The sequence below is a fragment of the Ambystoma mexicanum genome, chromosome 5q (genome assembly GCF_040938575.1).
Source record: "Ambystoma mexicanum isolate Mex_15411 chromosome 5q, UKY_AmexF1_1, whole genome shotgun sequence".
Taxonomy (NCBI): domain Eukaryota; kingdom Metazoa; phylum Chordata; class Amphibia; order Caudata; family Ambystomatidae; genus Ambystoma; species Ambystoma mexicanum.
In genome coordinates, this window is record NC_090933.1 from 567,362,514 (window position 1) to 567,380,506 (window position 17,993).

Consider the following 17,993-nt stretch of genomic DNA (forward strand, 5'->3'; position numbering starts at 1 on the left):
ACTCTTTATAGAACTTTAAATGTTAGCATGTCCACTCTTAGATAGAAGCGCCAAATGTGATTGTTAGCATATGCCACACTTGTATGGAATTCTCAAACTTAGCCCGCGTTGCACCTAGATAGAAATATGATAGTTAGCATATGCCACACTCAGATGAAATTTCTCAAGTTTAGTCTGCGCCAAATCTAGACAGAAATGTGATTGTTAGCATCTGCCACACTTAGATGGAATTTCAGAAATGTGATTGTTAGCATATGTCACACTTAGGTGGAATTCTCAAACTTAGCCCGCGTCGCACCTAGATAGAAATATGATAGTTAGCATATGCCACACTCAAATGAAATTTCTCAAGTTTAGTCTGCGCCAAATCTAGACAGAAATGTGATTGTTAGCATATGCCACACTTAGATGGAATTTCAGAAATGTGATTGTTACCATATGCCACAATTAGATGGAATTCTCAAACTTAGCCCGCGTCGCACCTAGATAGAAATACGATGGTTAGCATATGCCACACTTAGATGGAATTTCTCAAGTTTAGTCTGCGCCAAATCTAGACAGAAATGTGACTGTTAGCATATGCCACACTTGGATGGAATTTCAGAAATGTGACTGTTAGCATATGCCACACCTAGATGGAATTCTCAAGCTTAGTTTGCGCCAAATCTAGGTAGTAACATGATTGTTGGCATGTGCCACACTTAGACGGAATTCTCAAACTTAGCCCGCGTTCCATCTAGATAGAAATATGATTGTTAGCAAATACCACACCTAGATAGAATTTCAGAAATGTGACTGTTAGCATATGTGACTGTTAGCATGCACCACACTTAGAATTATGAACCTAGCTTGCGCGGCATCTAGATAGAAATGTGACTGTTAGCTTGTACCACAAGAATTTGATAACATGAGAACAAGATTCAAGATAAGGGGTTTTCCGGAGCACACATTCAACCAAGCCATCGAACGAACAACATCCTCGAACAGGAAGGAACTCCTTAAAGAAAAAACGAAGAAAGAAAATACAAGATTGATTCATACCCTCAAATTCTCTAGCCAAAGTTTCCAAATCAAAAAAATAATTCTGAAAAATTGGGACATCATCAGATCGGATGCCAATCTTAACAAACTTTTCCCCGAACCTCCAATGTTAGCCTTCAAAAGAGGCAAAAACTTCAGAGACTCATTGATCAGAGCCGAAAAACTGAAAAGCCAACAACAAAACTTTTTAAGCAAACCTAAGCATGGCACATTTGCATGCTTAAACTGCCAACACTGTTCCAACATCCTGAAAGGAGATCACATCAGACACCCCAACAGTGGCAAAAAAATCCCACTCAAAGACTTTGCTACGTGCGAGAGTAAAAATCTGATCTACGCCCTCAAGTGCCCTTGTGGTAAATATTATGTGGGGAAGACCTCAAGAAAAATTAAAGAGAGGCTCACGGAGCACACATATAATATAAGAACATGCAATCAGACATCTCCAGTCTTTAGACATTTTAAAGACAATAGACATAATATTTCCCAAATTAGATGGGTAGTCTTGGAAATCATGAAGCAGTTACCTTGGGGAGGCGACCTGGCAAAACGTCTTGCTCCGAGAGAGCTATATTGGATCCATAAACTTGACTCATTGGCCCCACTCGGGCTAAATGAAGATTATTATATGGGTCTTTTTTTTATGAATGAATCCTTTAAATTACTGTTTGGGAACAACACAGTACTGTTCAGAACAAGACTTTCAAGACTTGTGATATAGGTTGTAATCTCCAAAATCTGCATATGCTACAAATTGTATTGGGTGCCATTAAATTGCATCCTACCAGAATGCAAGCTCCTAATGAGACAGCTACAGTAGATAAAATAACCTGTTACCATGTCTGTACATCTCCTGATTCTTTTCACGTTATTATCTTGTGAGTTTACATCTCATGACTATGTTACGACATTTAACCAACCTGTCCGTTTAAACAGCCTGTCCTTTGATCATGTGACCATTTTTGAATCAAATTTCAGTGATTCATCTCAATTGTTAATTTAGCTTTTCTGACCTTTTTTAACCCTTTACATATTTATTTTTTAAAGTCCTCCCACTCCCTAGCAGGCATTTATTAACTTTCAACTAGCGCTAGCTTTAATAACCACATTTTCCACCTCAAGCGCATCTTTGCACTTTACGTTTTCTCAAAACCTATCGTTTGTCATATTCAGGCCCCCCTTGGGAGCTAATAGTTTTGTGCATCGAGTTTATCCTATCGAATTGAACATCTAATTAAGAATATGCGCATGTGCGCGATGACATCACAATGTTTACATCGTGACATCACGCGTCTTCTGACACACATACGCCTGACGTTAAGCGGCCATCTTATGGGTATTTAAGGACAGCCAACGCCAGTATTGACAAGCGAGTCCTGAAAGCAGATCACGATCTCGACCATTACACACCACAAGACTATTCAATTGTAAGTATTCTGGGATTATCTGTGCTATTTTAGCCGGACTTCTTGGCTATATACTTAGTCCACATTTTGGTTTATTCTTAGGTATTTCGGAACTCGCCCACTTTGGGCAGGACACTTGTGTAACGCTCACCTGACTCCCATGGAGACGCTGACCAGGTCTGGACTGCTGCGGCCTCTTCTAAGGTGATGCGCAGAACTCGGAAGACCGACTGGACAGGACCCCCAAATCTCGCTTGTCTGACTCGCAGGAGAATCCTTCTGCAGATGGAGAAAGGGGATTAACTACCTGCGGAGTAGCGCGTCGGCCTCCCACTTCCCTCTTTAACTCTCCTCAGACCACCTCCGAAATTCCCTGTTAACTCTCACCTTTAGGTTTGAAAGGACGAGCTCTCCATCCTGCTTCTGGTGCAGGGGTGCGATTATATCCAGTTACTTCACTGGTGTTCGGATTGGTGAGGATCCAAGCTTACTTGACTTTCCTGGCAAGGTGCCGTAAGTATACTGTTGTAAAAGTTCAAGAGTTGGCCTCCTTTTCTATTTGCCTTTATATTCAGTAGTCCATCTCTTATCCCTTTTATCACAGGTGCTGAGTGAAGATTTCGCGTAGAGGAAACAATTCGCCAAAGGTAAACTCAGGTGAGTTTATGATGGGTGGTTCCTTTGATGTCCTTATATTCACCCACTAATGCGTGTGTCTTTTTTCCCCATAGGGGCCGGGGTACGGTACTGCCGAACAAGCGGCGTCGACCCGAGATGAGGAAAGATTCTCCCAACAATAATCAGGTAAGTCTTATGGTGAAAATCTGGCTTTCCTCAATTGGTTCCTTTTGCTCACCTTTTGTTCTTCTCTTCCCCCTTAGGCGCAGGTATGCGGCGGATTGTGCAGATGGTCGCTAAGGAGCACGGAGATTCCTGGTGAACAGGTGAGTGGAACACGGCGCTGCAGCGAGCAACGCGATGCGTCTTTAAAATAAATGTCTTCCCTTAGGATCGCCGACGTGATGACTCCGGACTCCGGGTAGAAGCAGGTAATGTTCTTCTGTTCACCTTTTCCCTTCTCTTCTTTCCTTTCAGGTGTTCCAGGATGGAGGCGGGCGTGGCTGGAGTCAGGATGCAGGAGCAGACACAGAGAGCATCCAGCTGCTAGGTGCAGAACAACGCGAAGTGTGAGCTGCTGTCTGGGCGTGGCTTAAATAGCCCCCAAAGTAGTTCCAGGTACGTATTCTTCCCCGGCCACGCCCCAGTGGTAAAATAGTCCCTTTCAGGCTTCAAAGAGGTCTGGATCTGGCAGCACGGTCTGCATCAGGTAAGTTCACATAAACAATCCCTTTATGAGCCTGGCACCTATGGCGCCAGGACTGAGGTCCAAAATGAGCCTGGCGCCAAAGGCGCCAACACAGTGTCCAAAGGGCCCCTGCTAGGGGTTGCTGGCCTTTTCCCCGGGAACATGATGTCTGCTTCCGGGGACGCTGGTCCTGGACTGGTTCTCCGGGAGTAGGCATCATGACAGCTTGTTCCTACACAAAAGGTTTTAAAAAGATGAAGTGATATTTACCCAACTTACCATCTTCTTCTGACATAAGGTGGTAAGTCATCACTTTTCATTTATTCTAATATTCTGATAGCTAGATTCAGGATTTCTTTTCTTGATGACTTTTTTCCCCCCTTCTCCCACTTTTTCTTGTTAACTCTCTAGGGACTAAGACCACACTACTAGCACAGAGACTTACAAATTCTCTCTTTGTGATGAACAGCCAACATTTTGGAACAATGGACACTTGTCCATAGGTAATGTATTTATAACATAAAAATGTCAAAGTACTGATCATTGTTGAACGTGAGGATATTTCTAAATGGTCACTATTGGTCACTACTGTATGATTTGCTTTAAGTTTAAACTCATGTCAACCTAATGAGATATTCGACAATAGGATATATATGGATCCTCCATGAAAGTTTTTTTGCTATTGGAAATTATACAATTTTCTTTTGTGAACTATTGGGACTAATATGCATCTACTTCAATATTATGTCTTCCAGATTACTTTAAGAAAAATTATGCAATTTGCAACCTGAAGAAGTGAATCATTTCACGAAACGCGTTGGGCTTCTAATAAATCAATGGATTTTTTTCTAAAAATACTTAACTGTGTCAATGTGTATTGATATATGTATTGATATATGTCACTAAGCAAATTATTTACATTTTTGTGCAAATCAAACTATAGAATTACTTACTTAACACATAATCAAACATATAAGGACTCCTCACAGAGCCACCTATAGAGTGCAGAGGACGGGAGTTACCACATTTGGGAACTTGATCTATCGTGGGCCTAGTAGAAGTAGTCACAAGGTATAGATGCAATCCAGAAAGAATCGAGTTTCAAGAGACAAGAGGTGCACAGATGTACAGTACACACAATCAAAAACGATTTTTAAAAATTGAGGCAAAGATGCAATGCAAGAGGGGTGCACTGATGTGCAGGTACACACAACCAAAAATGATTTTTAAAAGTTGAGGCACAGATGCAGTGCAAGTGGGGTAATTGTAATTGTAATTGTTTATTTGTATAGCGCTTATACACAAGTGAAGTGCTTCAAGGTGGGAAGGTAAAAAGGGATAACAGTCGTCATTCTTAGGGCTTGAACATTCCGAATGAACTAATAACAATAACTAGCATACTAGGCAAAGAGGCATATATACTAGATAAGTGATTGACAAAGGGTGAGGGGAGAACATATGTAAAGGGGGGAACAAACAGATCATGGATAACATGAACTACATGAACTACAGTGCTGGTCTGGTGAACAAGTTAGATTGCTTGGAAGTTGGTCATCCAATGCACCTATGCATGAGTATTTCGAGCATGACCAAGACTGGGGAGGAGGGGAGTCAAGAGGGACAATTGGACAGACAGACTTGCTGGGCCTAGAACATTCAAGGTTCAGTAGGTGCACAGAAACAGGAAGTGTGTGGTGGGGCAGGGGAGAAGTACACCCAGTCCAGCAAGGACCGGGGTTAAGTGCAGAGTGGTTGCCCCAGTTGTGGGGCATATTGCAGTAGCCCAGGGACAAGTGCAGGACTGGTGGGGAGCCTGGGACCCATGAGGTTCTGGAATTGCAGCAGGCAACCAGTCAGCTAACTGTGCGGGGGGATGAGGAGGAGGGAGGGAAACAAGCAGAAAAGAGGGGGTAAGCAGGGGCAAGGGAGAAAGAAACAGGAAGACAGGTGGAAAGTCTTGAGGAGTATCCAGAACTTGAGGAGGTTCGACTCAAGACGAGGTTGGGAAGCTGTTCCAGAGGGAGGCACCTGCAGAGGATAGGGATCTACCCCCAAATCTCTGGAGAAGTGGCTCACTCACAGGGGGTTGGAGAAGGCTGAGCAAAGGGCTCTAGAAGGAGAGTATTTGGGAATACAGCAGTGTAGATAGTAAGGGGACCATGCCCCAGAAAGCCTTGTGGAATATGCATAGTGTATTGAACTTGATCCTTGCTGCCACAGAGAGCCAGTGGAGAGATTTCAGCGCCAGAGAGATGCAGTCCCAGGGCTTGAGGCCAAGGATTCATCTTGCGGTTCTGTTCTGGAAGGTTGAAGAGGTCGGATAGTAGAAGTGGGTAGATTGAGAAAGAGACTGTTAAATTAATCAAGTCTGGAGAAAACCAGGGCTATGGAGATAGTGAGCCTCTGGAGGAAGGTGAGAAAAGGCAGAATTCCTCTGAGGACGTGCAGCTGGTAGAGCGACTTTTTGGACATGTCCCAGATGTGAGAAGAGAAAGCGAGAGTAGAGTTGAAGATGACCCCCAGGTTTTTTGCCTCACTGCTGCGAGGGGGTGCAGGACCAAGGGAGACCGGCCAGAGTGAGAGTGGGAAAGTGGGAGCAGGTGTCCCAATGAGGACGATGTCTGTCTTGATGGCATTAAGGCAGAGGTTGTTAGCAGCACACCAGGACTGAATTGCAGACAGACAGCCAGTAATGAGCGAGGAGGAGGAAGAGCCGAGGGTAGCCCAAAAGAGAGATGCGTGTCATCCGCATATCACTGATAGTTGGAGGTGAAAGCAGAGATTCTGTGGGCCAAAGGGGCAATGTAGACATTGAAAAACCAGAGGGATAGAGTAGATTCCTGGGGGCACCACAAGTAGAGAGGGTGATAGTGGAGAGACAGGACCTTAGTTCTACCTGGGAAGGCCAGTCAGAGAGAAAGGACATGAGCCACGCCAGAGCCTGATCAGTGATGCCCAGGGTATCACGGGGACAGAAGATCAGGATGTTATGGTTTACTGCATCAAAAGCAAAGGAGACGTCAGTGAGAATGAGGACAGAGGGTGAGTTGGAATCAAGGTTTGAGAGCAAGTCTTCACGGATGTTCAGAAGAGCATTTTCCATATCTCTGGATACTCTAAAGCCGGACTGATGGTAATGGAGCCAACCAACAGATTCTGTGTGGAGGGTAAGTTGAAAGATAGTCAGCCTCTCCAGGAGTTTGCCTGGGAAAGGGGTGATGGAGATTGGGCGATAGTTAGCCGGAATGGAAGTGTCGGCAGAGGGATATTTGAGCAGAGGATGCACAAGAGAGTGCTTCAGAGAAGTGGGGAAGACTCCAATGGCAAAGAAGAGGTTGCAAAGGTCTGCCAAGGATGGAGATATTGAGTCAATGTTGTCCTTGATGGTTTTGGATGGGCAAGGTTACATCTGTTTGGATGAGGCTTTCATAGACCAGACTTGTTTAGAAACCTCATCAGATATGACAGGAGAGATGGGGAGTGGTGGTAGTGGCTGAGGGGGGCACAGAGGATGATGGTGCACTAGTGGGTGCAGTGGAGAGAGAGGAAAGTAGTATGTCCTGTGTTTTGGCAGTGAAATGTGCAACCAGGGCCCCGCAAAGGGCCTTGGTCAGTGCAATAGAGGATGAGTCTGCAGTAGGGTTGGCCAGCACCTTACAGACTTTGAACAGTTTGGACGTATTGTTGGAAGTCGCTGAGATACAGGCTTGAATATGGAATCTTTTCTTGTGCCAGATGCAGGGTTTATATTGCCTTTGCAGAAGGTGGCAGGCCAACTTGTGCTTCTGAAGATCCCCATTTCCGCTCCGCTCTCCTGCACTTGCGTTTAAGTTTAGCTAGATCAGAGTCGTAACAAGAATAGCACCTTTTGGGAGGCTTCAGTCGGATCCTCATGATAGGGGCAAGGATGTCGAGAGTGTTTGTGATGGAGAGGTGCAAGTTGGAGAGGGTTGTGTCAGGGTGGGAGTGAGCTGAAAGAGTAGGTGGAGGGGAGTAGGTGAGGCAAAGGCATCTACTAACACTTTCTTCATGGGTCGGAAGACCTTGTAGTAGTGGGAGGAAGTGCAGTGTGTGTCAGTGTTAAAGGAGAAGAGAGCTTCAGGTGAGTGGAAAGAAGAGAATGATCTGTCCATGAGAGTGGAGTAGTGAGAGGGATAGAGAGAGGGATGTCTGTGGAGATGAAAGCACCCACGGTGTTGTTTGCAGAGTGTGTCCGCCCATAGGGTAGAATGGAGAGAGAGAGCAAGTCACATAGGTTGTGGAAAGCTTCTGAAGAGTCACGAGAGTCAAGACGGGCGTTGAGATCCCCCAGTAGGAGAAGTTGGGAGGCAGAGGACAAGAGAGAGGATGCCAGGTCAGCCCATTCTGAGAGGAAGTGGGTTTTATGGCTTTGCGGCCGATAGAAGGTAGCCAGAGTAAGAGAGAGGACAGGGGAGAGAGAGAGCCTACAGGCCATGCATCTGAAGGAGCAGTAAGCCTGAGTGGGAATGGTAGAAACAGGGATCCAATCAGGATATATCAGGGCCACTCCCCCTCCTGGCCTGGTGAGCCTGGGCTCAGAGAAGGTCTTGTAACCTTCAGCGAGAAGTGTGTCAAAAATAGTGACAGAAACCAGGTCTCAGTGAGAGCAAGAACATCAAGGTCCAGGTGTTTAAGAAGGTGGCAGATGTCAGAGAAGTGCTTGACTGCAGAGTGAGACTAAAGAGTGGCAACGTGGAGGACATTTCTATTTTTGAGAGACTTACGGGGGGTGCAGGGGACAGAGGTCCCAACCATAAGTGTTACATGTGCCAAAAAGGTTGAGGCAACAGAAGGCAGAGGGGCCAAAAGTAGAGAAGGCAAGGGAGCAGGATAGTAGTAGAGGGCAAGGGAACCAGTGGAGGGTGGATTACGGGGGCAGGGAAGCACCCAGTACCCCTCCCCGCCCCCCCCCGGCAGTGGTGCACAGATGTACAAGTACACACAACCAAAACGATTTTAAAAAATTGAGGAACAGATGCAATGCAAGAGGCGTGCACAGATGTACATGTAGTCACAGCCAAAAACGATTATTTTAAAATTGAGGCCCAGATGCAATCCAAGAGGGGAGCACATATGTCCAAGTACACACAAACAAAAAACAATATTTAAAAATGTAGGCACAGATGCAATGCAAGTAATGCAGGGAGCGTAGATGGTCGAAGACAAGTCAGGAGGCCAAGACATAGTTTTTGAGGCCCCTTCAAGCACTCCTAGGCCACCAAAAGCCTCACTGGGCCAGCCCAACACCCAAAGTTGGCAACAGTAGGTGGTATATGCAGGGGCACTCAGGGAGCTCACCAGAGCTGAGATGGCACCTTTTTTCTTTGAGCGCAATGCCAGGAGTCCAGAGTCAGCTGGCCCTGTCCACGCCTCTGAGATGGCCAGGCTGGGGCCGACGCAGCAGTGGAGCTGGAGCCATTGCTCAGATTTCCGGACTGGCAGAGAGTGGTACACATGGCTGCAATCTGCAATATTGAAGTTGGGGCACCTCGAAGAACTCTGCTTGGAGCTGCCGCTGCAGGCTGTGAGATGCTCCTGTTTTCAGGAGTCAATGTTCTAGGGACATCCCTGCTGTGGTGTTTCAGGGCATTAGGTCACTTATGGGTCCCAAACCCAGGGCTCACTTCATGCCACCATAAGCTGCACGAAGCAGCAGGGAAACAAGACCACTCCGGCTCCCGCATTGACCACATGTTCTATTGAGTTGCACCTCCTTGCCTGCTGTGTGTACTGTGTGCACTGTGCTTTATCCCCCAGAGGGAGGGGGATGCTGGGTCCGTGCAGAGTCTGGTGGGGGATAGCCGGACCGCTCTTCTGTTGCCGCCTATACCTTGCCCTGCATGGAAGCAACCGCCTCTGTGGTGCTGTTCCACTGCCTCCGGCGGGCCGCTATCCTTGCCACTCTCCTCCTGGGGAGGACTAAGGGGCAATTCGCAGGCTACCAAAGGTCCTGCGCTCCATGCCCAGCCCGCGGCCCACAGTCACCCATCACCTAGGCAAAGTGGGTAGCGGCCATCTTAACACTGTCTACCCGCGCTTTACCACTAGAATTTCAGAGGCCAAAACAGGTCTCAGGACTTCTTGCTTCGGGTCGGAATAGTGATAGTTCTGCTCCCCTGATGCTCCTGTGCATGTACATATGCAGTGCACTGGGATTAGACCATAGCAGGATGACTTCAGGCAGCTGCAGGAGCTCTGACTCTTTGATTCCTGTGGTGAAATAGATAACATGCCATTTTGAAGGTATGTTTTGTGCAGAGTTAAATATCTGTTAATAATAGAAACTGTACAAGCTGACATGGTAGCAAAAAGGTCCAACAGAGGTCCAATAAATTCTTTCTTAGGTTTTTGTTCAAGAGTGAATCGAAGAAAGAGTGAGAGACCCCTTCTTTTAACAAGAAAGACTCAGAGGTGGGTTGTTTAAACCTAGCCTGCTTTAGGGACTCAATTCCTGTTTTTGTGTGAGTCTAAGCCTTTTGTGAATGGATGTGCCCTTTGATGCTTGATCCAAGGACAGCTTTCTGTGGAGTGGATGTCTCTCTGCAGAGGGTGTTAACTGCCCTCAAAAAGGAACAAAGAGAACAATCCCCAAGCCAACAGTCCTGTTAGCAGTAGCAAGGTCAGCATGTCTGGTGAAAATACACGTAATCATTTCACAGTTGAGCTGGGCTCCTAGGGCTGGCCCTTCTGTGCATACCATAACTTAGGTATGGCTTATTTGTAAAGATGTACCTGCCACCAGAGCAGTACGCTCATAATTATGGGTTTTTAGAACAGTGGCAAATGTTGGCAGGGACTTAGCTCTCACTACAGATGGGAAGACACCAGAGATTGTGAAGGGAAGGGCATCAGAGGCTGAGAAGAGTGATGCTCAAGAAGGCGTAAGGAGAGGAACTCAGGAGGATGTCGAAAGGCTATGAACTGAATAGAATGAGGAGCTCCCCAGGATATGAAGAGGTTGAATACCAAAGGGGAAAATTGGTGACATCCCAGCACAAAGGAAGAGGAGGGTATTTCAAAGACAAGAGAAGTAGTTAGAACACAGACAGAGGAAAGGCTTGTAGAACGACTGGAGGTGGACAGTGAGCAGCAGGGAAGAAGAAAGAAGGGAAGCAGGATCCCAAGGAGGAAGCACTAGTTGAGGCTATAGTAGGGTTAGACTAGAATTGAAACCGGGAGAAGCAGGAACATAGAGGGAAGGTCGCACACATGTGGCCTACATCTAGCAGACCAGTAGAGGATGGAGGAGCTACACGCATGTGTTGGAACATTGAGGAATTGGAAGGAGTCCAGAATAATGAAATAAAAAGTAGTGAGAGAAGAGACAAAGAATTGTTAGATATGAGACTGTACAGGAGGTGTGTGGACGGCTGCCAGAGGGGGGTGAAGGGTGTGGACCAGAAATCAAAACCAGTGCTGCAGTCAGAAGTCCCTTACTTTGAGACTTCAGCGCACCTACAAAAATCAGTCAGTGGCTGACAAATATACGATTAGTTACCCAAATCCACCTACCAGTGGTCGCCTATATGGAGTATGTCATGGTGCTATCCCTGGACCAACCTCATTCGGGCTAGTAGAAAAGAAGACGGAATGACAACTGAGCTGCGAAGAAGGTTTGCTGAAGGCTCTTAAAGACACCTGAGACTGTGAGAACTATCATCATCTGTGAATTGCAGGAGACTGTTAACTCCAGAAAGTTACATATGGTTTACTTGTTTCCAACCCGAGAAGAATTCATCTTGCTATTTGTTTACCCATGATTTCAACACAAGGAGTGGACATCCTGGTGGTTTTCTGAGTTGAACCCATTTATTTTTGTTGCTTACAAATAAATTCCATTTAAATAAAAAGGGATATGGGTGTATGTGTGTTATCGATTCTCACCTACAGCTGCTCCATGGTGCCAAAAGTGCGTTAGGAAAAGTGAACCTGAAAGCCTCTAGCCACCAGCCATCTCTGGAGCTCAACATGTAACATCACTGGTCCGAAAGAAATGTCGATGTGCAATTGATTTATGCCACCCACTTTCTTGACTGTGTTTTCAATTCAGAGTCTTCTCACAGACTTGAGTGCTTGGATTGCGACAGCTATCTTTCATATGATTCCATGAGAGGCTTTGCCATAAGCACTCGAGCACATAAAGAACCATGTGGTGATTATACATTTAGACCAACTACAGCACCTACAGTACCTGTTGTCAGCATTTTTAATAGTGCTCTTTTCCTTCCTTTGTTGCCTCTACACTGCTTTGTCAAATGTAGAAGGAAAACCAACGTACAGAACTGTGGCGGCCATCTTAAAATGGCGATTCCAGACACTGGCCCTCATTCCAACCCAGGCGTTAAGGGTTTAACGGCACCATCGGCGCCGTTAGCCCTTAACGCCTGATTTCCACCGTAACGCCTGCTTTAAGCAGGCGTTAAGTACCAAGGCGCTAAGCGTCCTTGGCGCTAATTACGGCACCATAATTTACGGTGCCGTAATTAGCGCCTTCCCCACTCCCATTATGCCCTATGGGGCTAAAATGGGAATGGGGAAGGGTAAATGGGGATTGGGGATTTACCGCCCCACTCACCTTGGAATGGGGAGGTAAATCCGCCATCCACCATGGTGTAAACAGAGTTTACACCATGGTGGTAAAGTAGGGAACTTACCACCTGGGTTGGAATGAGGGCCACTGTTTGTCCTGTGTATGAAAAGTATTTACTATATCCTATATACTATCAGGCTGATTCATGTAATTCCTCACAAAAGTGTCGCACGCGGCTGGCGCACAGCGTGCCCGTGCGAATGTCTGCGCCAGCCGCATGCGATAAAATCAATTTCCGCGCACAGCGTATTCATGGATTCTCGCCTCCAAAAGCAGACGTAGCACAGAGTGGCGCAGCGAGCCTGCAGCAGCGCCAGTTACGCCCCCAAGAACGCCTTCGCGCAAGGAAAAGCCATCAAGATCGCAAAACCATCGCCAAGGGCTGCGCCAATCCTGGACCAGTTCACCGGACTGGCAAACAGCAAACGCAAAGCGGGGAACGTGTATTTTGGGTTTCGGGAACAAGTTTCACACGCGATTGGGCTGGGTACGTGTATTTCAGGGGTGCATGGCAAGTTTTACACGCGATTGGGCTGGGTGCGGGTATTTCAGGGGTGCGCTAGAAGTTTTACACGCGATTGGGCAGGGTACGTGTATTACAGGGGTGCGCGAGAAGATTCACACGCGATTGGGTTGGGTACGTGTATTTCAGGGGTGCGCGAGAAGTTCCACATGCGATCGGGCCTGGGGGAGCGTGTGCGTGTATTTCAGGGGTGTGTGAGAAGTTTCACACGCGATTGGGCTGGGTACGTGTATTTCAGGGGTGCGCTGGAAGTTTTACAAGCGATTGGGCTGGGTACGTGTATTTCAGGGGTGCGCGAGAAGTTCCACACGCGATCGGGCCTGGGGGAGCGTGTGCGTGTATTTCAGGGGTGCGTGAGAAGTTTCACACGCGATTGGGCTGGGTATGTGTATTTCAGGGGTGCACGGGAAGTTTTACACGCGATTGGGCTGGGTACGTGTATTTCAGGGGTGCGCGAGAAGTTTCACACGCGATTGGGCTGGGTACGTGTATTTCAGAGGTGCGCGGGAAGTTTCACACGCGATTGGGCTGGGTGCGGGTATTTCAGGGCTGCGCAAGAAGTTTCACACGTGATTGGGCTGGGTATGTGTATTTCAGGGGTGCGTGGGAAGTTTTACACGCGATTGGGCTGGGTACGTGTATTTCAGGGGTGCGCAAGAAGTTTCACATGCGATTGGGCTGGGTATGTGTATTTCAGGGGTGCGCGGGAAGTTTAACACGCGATTGGGCTGGGTGCGGGTATTTCAGGGGTGCGCGGGAAGTTTCACACGCGATTGGGCTGGGTATGTGTATTTCAGGGGTGCGCGGGAAGTTTTACACGCGATTGGGCTGGGTGCGGGTATTTCAGGGGTGCGCGAGAAGTTTCACACGCGATCGGGCTGGGTACGTGTATTTCAGGGGTGCGCGGGAAGTTTTACACACGATTGGGCTGGGTACGTGTATTTCAGGGGTGTGCGAGAAATTTCACACGCGATTGGGCTGGGTACGTGTATTTCAGGGGTGCGCGGGAAGTTTAACACGCGATTGGGCTGGGTGCGGGTATTTCAGGGGTACGCGGGAAGTTTCACACGCGATTGGGCTGGGTACGTGTATTCCAGGGGTGCGCTGGAAGTTTTACACGCTCGCCTACAACACGTATTCATGAAATCGAACGTGGCCAATCCGGAAACATGTACGCCAGCAGGAAGTAGGCAACGTCCACCCGCACAGCATAAAAGTGCACGCAAACAACAAACAAGCCCAGACGCCAGGATGAACATACCGTTCCTAGCAGCAGTGGCCGTGGGATACCGCAGGAGGAGGAGGAGGATAGTCAGGGCCAGAATTTTTACACCCAGAACCAGCCTTTTTGGGAAGCCTGATGACCATGTGTATGGGAGGTACAGGTTTCCACCTCACATAATACTCGACCTGGTCAGTGAGTGGGAGGATGACCTCACATCAACCACCCTGTGCTCCCAAGCACTCAGCCCCCTGGAGAAGGTCCTCAATGTACTGCACTTCTTGGCCACTGGATCATTTCAGCGGACAAGTGCCATAGTGAGGGGGTGTCACAGGCCACGCAGTCACGCTGCCTACACCAGGTCTTGGCCATCATCACTGCACGCCCATCAGTCCGCAGGCACATATACCTGCCCAGAACACCTGCAGAAAGGCAGGCTGTCGCCCAGGATTTCTACAGGGTGGCACGATTCCCCAAAGTGCTAGGTGCCATTGATTGCACCCATGTGGCTCTACGTCCCCCCAGGGCAACTGAGCACATCTATCGAAACCGCAAGCACTGGCATTCCATCAACATCCAGGTAGTATGTGATGCCAAGGGAATCATCACCTCAGTATGCGCCAACTATCCAGGCTCCACCCACGACAGTTTCATCTACAGAATGTCTACCCTAAACCGGGACATAGAAGCTGGGCGGCATGGCGATACATGGCGGCTCAGTGAGTATAAATGCCACTGCGCATGCATGCATGTCAGATACTGAGTAATGTCACAACCCCACTAATGATACCCATCACCACCTCCCCAGGGGACAGTGCCTACCCTCTCAGCACCCACATGATGACGCCAATTCGGAACCCCACCACGCCACCCCAGGTAAGATACAACACAGCCCACATTGCAACCCGAGGCATCGTGGAGCGCACATTCGGAGTGCTCAATTCACGCTTCCGCTCCCTTGACCGTTCTGGCGGGCAGCTGTTATACGCTCCCCCAGTAGTGTGCAGGATCATAGTGGCAGCATGTGTCCTGCACAACGTTGAAACACGCCAGGGCCTGGCCGTGGACATGGTGGTGCCCCCACATCCCCAACCACATGCATGCCCGCTGTGCATGGGAGGGGAAAGGGCACGGGGTGAGGCAGCCCGTATGCAGCTCGTGGCTAATTACTTCACATAAAATCACCCCCCTGTGGAGTGCACACAGCCCTGGCACATACCAGCTGACAATCAATGATGATTGTAACTGACAATTATGATGTGTCAATGGACAGTCAACTGTCACAACCATACCAGCCTGAGATTGTACATCTGGAAGTGTTCCATTGTGTGCTTCCCTACCTACACAAACACCACCAATGTTGTGTTCCAAAGACACACTTCTATGCTGCTAAAATCATTACCCCCTTGCAAGATACAACATGACAACAGTGCCATGTCACCCAACCCCTCCCCAGCACCGCCACCCAACACACCATGGCATGACATGCCATGTGAGAGCAAACAAAGTCATCCCCCAAACATGACACGTGTCACAAAGTACAGTGTCCCTAATGGAAACTGGCCACACACAATATGCCCACATAAATGTAGAAATAACCTCACATATGACCAAATACTTACCACAATACAATCTACATAGCATAAACATGACAGTACTAAGGTAAAGGATATGTAGTCTTACAACATGAGAATGCCAGCACATCCACCACCTCCAACTGTACAGTGTTGTTGCCACGCACATCTGGAAGTCCACTGCTCACAACATGAGCTCCATCTCCAAAGTGGACGGCCTTGTGAAGACATGAGGAATGCACCTGCAAATTAGGAGGGAGACATGGATGCACAAGCACACATCAATACACCATGCAGTGCACAATACAACAACAATATGCACTAGGAATGTATACACAGCATTGACTACAGACTGCCCACACATGTCGTGGGAGTCCAACGTCACTGTGTAAGTCACTGTCACTTGGGCACACCCTTTGCAAGCCCATGGAAACGGGAAGCAGGAGGGGTGTGTGTCTCACGAACCCAAGCATCTAACCCAAACTCAGGACAAGCCTGCATGTGCCCAGCCGGAATACAGTGGATGCCCACGGGAGCCACACAAGGCAACACACTGCAACAAAAAATCAAAAATGGCCATGTGTGGGCTGGGGGCGGTGGGGGAGGCCACCCAGGAGGTCCGAGGACAGGGTGCCCACCAACAGCCACCTGTGTGAATGTTGAGAAAAAAAACACCTCCATGGGCTCATGGCCTGCACGGCTACTAAATCGTGGGAGATTCACTGCTGGATTCGCTCTCCTCAACCTCTGCTAATGCTGCCACAGGAGGTGGTGGTGCTATGGGAGGCAGCCCACGCAAAGCCCTAGTTTGGTCCTCCATGGCAGCAAGCATGCGGGTGTGGAAGGCCTCGTTCTGGAGGGATATGGTGCGGAGATCCCCATGCAACACCTGATGTGTTGCCCGGACCTCTGCCCGAGTTGCCCGGGCCTCCGCCCGAGTTGCCTGCATCTCTGCTGAGAGCGTACGGGTGACGCGCTCCAGCAGCTGTTCCGTCCTGGTGACAGTGGAAGCCTCAAAGTCCACAAGAGTCTGCCTGAGGTGCCGGACCTCTCCCCTCAGGGCTTCCCTCTATCCCTGGGCATCTAGAGAAATTGATTCCCTCAGATTGTCCAGGGCCGCCTGTCTGTCCCTGTTGGATGCCAACATGTCCTCCCTGACTGATTGGCAAATGGAGTCTGTTGCCTGCTGTAGTAGCTCCATCTGCCTTTCTGGGGGGACAATGGAAGTGGCCACCCTCTCCATGGCTTGAGCAATCATTTCTGATGATGCTGCCTGTTCGTTGGCCATACCGTATATGGATTGCTCCCATGTGGTATTGCCCTGTGGCGGACGTCCACTGTGTTGCGGGCATCACACCTGTCTGTGGCAAGGCGAACTTCGCCTTGCTGTGTCGGCACTGCCTGAGGCTGCAGGACTGCATTTCCCCTCTGATCTGCTGGCCCAGGAACAGGATCAGATGTTGCAGAGTGTGGCCCTGCATCCGTAACCACCACAGGCGCACCTACCAACACTGACATCCCATAGTGGGCTCTACCCCTGGTGCAGGTGGTTCGGACAGAACAGTATCCCTTCCATGAACACATACCTGTGAATCCACATAGGTCTCATCCGAATCAACACCTGAAAAGAGTTCTGGGGAGGTGCAGCCAGGGACACCCCTGGACAGTATGGCCTGCAGCAAGAGAGGGTTCTCCCCCACCACCAAACCACGTCCCCCACTGGTGCCTGGTCGTGCTTCAGATCCCTCCTGGGCCTGCACCATCTCCTCACCCTCAACAGCATCAAGTGCGTCATCCTCTGCAAAAACATGAAAGACAAAAAATGGAAACAGGCATTAGTACCATGGCACGCAATTAGGCCAGACAAGCTACAGTACCAGTACTTGATTTACACATGTCCCACATGACTATAACCCTCCCATGCATGCACTGTCCATGAGTTGGAAGGCGAGGAAAATGTCAGACACTGATGACACCAAGATGGAAGAGCAACACATTAGCTGCATACTGGCTAGCAGTGCCATCACACATTGGCCTGGGAGTGGCATGTCCAATACACATACATGACACATGCCATCACACAGATGGCATGTACCATAGGCATGTCATATATGTGACAATAGGGCAGAGTGATTCGCAGTAGAACCGGGTGAATTTCAACTATCAGCCTGAATGAACACAGCTAAATACGGAACAATGTTGTTGCAAGATGCCACTTCAAGGGCAACTGGTGTGATGTAGTGCAAAATGCCTACTGTGGGCAGAAGGGATACTGTAATACCCAAATCCCGGGGCGCCGAATGCATTGGA